We start from the raw sequence: 5,595 nt of genomic DNA on the forward strand, positions 1-5,595 counted from the left end.
CAATGGGAAGATTCAAACAAACAAGACTAAGTGAATTTAAACTTCACCCCATTGCACAAGCAAGTGGATATCAGGACTCAGTAGCTGAGTGGATAACGTGATGGCATTTGAAGAGAACGGTACTGGGTTCGAGTCCAAGAGTGAACAACAACTCTCAAATGCAGGTACATCCAGCTGACGAGTCCCAAATAAGACGAAACGCGCGTCAAACTAGATTCCACTGCTAGTCACTATCCATCTTTGCTTACTATCATTATGTTTTGTTAATAATTTAAAAAAAAAGAAAAATCAAAAGAAGTTACTAACTAGTAAATGAACGAGTCACACTAAAAATCCATGTATCCATATACGTATATAGATACCCTCATATATTACAAATGTGGTCTCATGCAACTACTGTATATATACAACAGGCTAGATGAATCACTTAAAAGTAATTATATCTATATAGGTATATAGATATATACATATATACATACAAATTTGTTTAACTGTTTTAAATTTAAAAAAGAAACTGTCTATGAGATGAACAAAATACCCCCAAGTTACAATATGTGAACAAGGTTAAGTGAAGAAAATGGAAAGCGAATATGAAATACCCTTTTCGAAAACAGAAAAAGAAAAGTCTACTGAACTGAAAGATGGAAAGACAAAAACTGACAAAATATTTAAGTTATTCTTTACACATAGAATATAAATGATTTATTTAACCTTTTAATTTTAACTTTAGAGATAGATATATTGGTGTATGAATAATTATCAGAAAGGGGTTTTTGTGGAGATTTTAGTATTTTCATAGTTGAAAGCTTAAGTCAATTGAAGCTAGACCAGTAGTGACTGACTTCAAGAGGTAAATCTTGAAGTTCTAGTGAGAAGCAGTAACCAGTGAAGTTCGAATCACGTCTGTTGTGAGATAGAAACTCACTAAAGACAATTGGTGAACAGTTGTTCAACTTCGTCGATTGGGTGGAGTTAGAGATTAATACCGTTGAATGACGGCCAGCCCAGTGGTCTAGAGATTAGGCGCTCGCGTGCGAGAATGATGGGTCCTGGGTTTGAGTCTCGTGAGGCGGGATCGTGGATGCGCACTGTTGAGGAGTCCTACACTAGGAAGAGTTGACCGTCCAGTGTTTCCAGGTTTTCGATGGTAGTCTAGATTCAATTGACTCATGATCTCAACTATATAGAAATGATAAAAGGCAATGGATTCATCGTATGATATACATACATTATAGTGTTAACATTCTATAAATGACAAAAGAACTTTCATCTAAATTAGATCGAATCGTTTCATAGTATTTGGGTACTGAGTTGATGTAAGACATGAAATAATAAGAAGAATATATCAGAAGAGGTTTTTGTGGATATTTCAATATTTTCATAGTTGAAATTATGAGTCAATTGAAGCTAGACCACCATGAAAAACCTGGTAGGTACTGGGTTCGAATCTCGCGGGTGCGGGATCGTGGATGCGCACTGCTGAGGTATCCCGTAATAGGACGAAACGGCCATCCAGTGATTCCAGGTTTTCCATGGTGATCTAGCTTCAATTAACTCATGACTTCAACTAAGAAGAATATATATTTGTAAAATCTCAGCCAAGTGAATTTGAAGTAAACCCAACATTTCACCTAGCAACCTTGTCCAAGCTTTTTCAAGGAAATTTCTGGGTGGTAAATATGTATCTAGTTTACATTTTACCATCCATTTTATTAATTTTTTTTAAAAGAAGAAACTATCCAATAAAAATAATAAATAAATAATGAAATGAATTTCACATTTTTGTTGTTTAATTATGAGATGGTGGAGAATAAGATTTATGAGTTCTGATTATACTACTGATCATAAATAATAGTAGTGTAGTAAAAACAGAACATGACTGGGGACAATCGAATGCATTTAGACATAAATTACAGACCATCACCATATACTACTTATAAGGATATAAGTAGACCACACTACAGTAGTAATATATGGAAAAAAAACTATAAAAATTAAACTATTACTCTATATCTGATTAATTAGCTAGTGACAAGTGACAAGATTCAGACAAATATATTTATATGTGGTTAAAGAGAGAGAATCTGGTGTTTGGTAGTCAATCTGAACAATATGGGGTGATAACCATGTATATTAGTATTAGTATTGTATGTATATATATAGAATTGTATATTTGTTTATCTTGTGAATGATAAATGTATGTATACTGTTATAGACTGAATTATATTGGGTAATTGTAAAGTTATAAAAAAACAAACAGTTGTTGTTTATCTTTCCCCAGTTATTTACTGTCTGTAGATCAATATCAGTGGGGGAAAATTAGTCTGTTCAATGATTATGATAATTTATTTTGAATTTGACAAACCATTATGAATTGATTATTATCAGTATGGGGGATCTGTGAAGAGATTGTAGTAATTTCAAAGTTGAATTCATAAGTCTATCTAAACACTAAACCAGTAAGCCGGCGTTCAACGGTTTTATTGTCTAGCTTCAATCAATCCATGATCTTGCGCAACAATGTTACCATTGTCTGAGGTGAATCATTGTATCACATACGACACAGAGGGAGGTGAAATCTGTCTCACACGTCCTCGTCGTGCCTTCTGGATCATGGAATTCATCGCATGTACTAATGTGAGCGGTAATGTGGGTGGTGGAGATCGGTCTAATCAACCACTCTACCTATACCCGCAAACGATTACGAATGCTACAAAGAGACATTGCATAGCTATTAAGGGTTCAAAAAGGATGGTAAAATTGAGTCTGCCCCCAAAAAACGAATGAGAGTGTTATGTAATGGTTCTGCGTAAGCAGTGCAAAAACAGCTATCCCGTCCCGGTAGTTATGTCATGCTTCGATGTAGCACTCTTCTCCAGAAGGGCCTACTAGGCTTCACCATGTTCCTATGGCTGGCTGGAAGGACCCGACACAGAATGGACTAGACTGTTCACGGCTTCAAACTGTAACTTCAGAAAATCCATCTTGAAGCTAGTCACTGGTCAACACATGATTATTATCGTTCTTTGAATTTGTGGGTCGACTTAATTTAGACATTAACACCTTTGGGTGTCGGATCAGTGATCTAGAGGTTAGACGTCAATGATTGAGACCGATGGCCTTGGAATCGAGTCCTGTGTATGGAGTGGTGGATGTGCACTGTTGAGGACTCCCCTAATGGGACAAAATAGCCGTCTAGTGCTTCCAGGTTTTCAATGGTGGTCTAGCTTCGATCGACTCGTAAACTCAACTGTGAAGATGTTAAGGGGGTTTTCTGCGGAGACTTTTAGTAATTTTTATATATAGTTGAAAACATGAGTCAATTGAAGCTAGACCATCGTGGAAAACCTGGAGACATTGGACGGCCGTTTCGTCCTATTGTGGAACTCTATCGGTCTATCGGTCAAGTGCTCTGGAGCGAGACTGATAGGTCCTGGGTTCGAATCTCGCAAGGCGGGATCGTGGATGCGCACTGCTGTGAAGATGTTAACCGATTACTTTATCACTTTTTGTAATACTTAAATAATATGGAAAATTTATTCAAATTAAAATATTCATACGAGTAATCTTCTACTTGGAAGCTCAACGTGATATCGACATGGAGAATCGTTAAGGTTTTCAATTACAAAATGTAACTATCTTTTTTGTAATTATTGCTTCTCTCTCTCTAGTTGCGTAATCCGTATTTATGGAGATCGTCTATATGACATTGCTGAGTTATGCTTTACAACTTTAGAAAACCAAGAAGGATTCAATGATCTCTTATTTCTAGTAACGAACACATCCCCCCCCCAAAAAAAAACTTGGCTAAAAGTTTATATTATCAAGTCCTGCACTATCGGATGAAAACGAGCCACATTCCTTCATCATTTAGAATCATAGTGCATTTATGTTTACATATTTCTATTCATGTCAAATATAATTATCATTAATATATTATAGTTTATTTTAATTCATTGTTTTGAAGACAAAATAATCATTCTATATGAAGCAGTAATTCAAATAAACTAAATCATCTACCGATATATTTTGCCTTCAGAATAACAAGAATTTAGGGGATTTAAACTTTATCGCATTGCACAAGCAAGTGGCTATCAGGAATACAGTTGCTGTGACGTTTGAAGCAAACAGTACTAGGTTGGAGTCCCCGAATGAATATCAACACTGATGAGTTCGAAATCTGACGAAACGGCAGCCCTGGATTCCACTACTAGGCACTATCCATCATTGTTTATAAGTAAATATAGTGGTTTAATGAATGACATTTTTGTTGTTGTTCATCACTCCTTAATGTCAATCAAAAAAGAAATGAAATGCCTAGACCCGTTTTCATTAAATCATTGAATCTATTTAGTTGTATCTATTACAAGCTGTAAATTACTATAAGCATTCAATATTCATTTTGTTTAAATAAGTAGTCAGTAAAATAAACATTTGATTATTTATACAAGCAAACAGAAATCATTTTGACTTTTTTTCAATATGAATTAATAAATTTATTAGGAATTATTTAGTTTCAGAAGGGGGTTTTGTGGAGATTTCAGTATTTTCATAGTTGAAATCACGAATCAATAGAAGCTTGACCACCACTGAAAACCTTGAAAGCACTGGACGGCCAACTTCTCCTATTGTGGGACCTCTCGACAGTGCGCATCCACGATTCCGACTCACGAGATTTGAACCTAGGATCTGCCAGTCTCACAAGCGAGCGCCTAACCAGTAGACCACTGAGGTGGCCGGCATCCAACGGTGTTAATGTCTAACTTCAACTAATCCCCGAAATCGGGCGACTCATGATTTGAACTATTAAAATTACTACAATATCCACAAAACCCCTTCTGAAATTAATTATTTGTTTACAGTTCAGAATTACACATTTTGAAGACATCAAGACTGTTAAGAACAACTTTGCAGTACGTCAGGATTCAATGGCTAAGTGGGTAACGCAATAACGTTTGAAGCGAACGGTACTGGATTCGAGTCCTAGAGTGAATATCAGCTCCGGGATACAAGTACATCCAGCTGACGAGTTTCAAATAGGACGAAACACACATCTTGGTTTCCATTGCTAGCCATCATCCATCTTTGCATAGAGTACTTGTGAATTAAGAAATTCTCGAAGCAATCCTTACATGATGCACATATGCCAATGAGTGATTGCTCAATTGCAGTCCTAAACATCATTTGGGAGATTCAAGTAAACGATATCAAATGAATTCAAAGTATATGTTTATTGTTTCATAATTAATTTTGTCATCTACAAAGTTTAATTTAAATAAAGTCAGAAAAAATATCGATGCAGAATAAAATGGACTCAATATATTTCGTCGTTTCTTGTCAGCTGCTTACAACCAAATATGTAATAGAATTTTAGCATTTAGATAATAAATAGTATGGAACAATTGACATAAGTGAATGTAAAGGATTGCAAAGACAAAAGGTTATCAATGATATATATATATATATATGTGCAAGAACAGGTCAGAGGTTATCAGGTGTTAGAGTCAAGGAAACATAAAGGTTGGGTAGTGTAATGGTTGAGTGGAGTTTAGAGACAGAGAAGATATTTTGATGGAGTTTTGTTCTCTGAGCTGG

Source organism: Schistosoma mansoni, chromosome 1, assembly GCF_000237925.1.
Source record: "Schistosoma mansoni strain Puerto Rico chromosome 1, complete genome".
Classification (NCBI taxonomy): domain Eukaryota; kingdom Metazoa; phylum Platyhelminthes; class Trematoda; order Strigeidida; family Schistosomatidae; genus Schistosoma; species Schistosoma mansoni.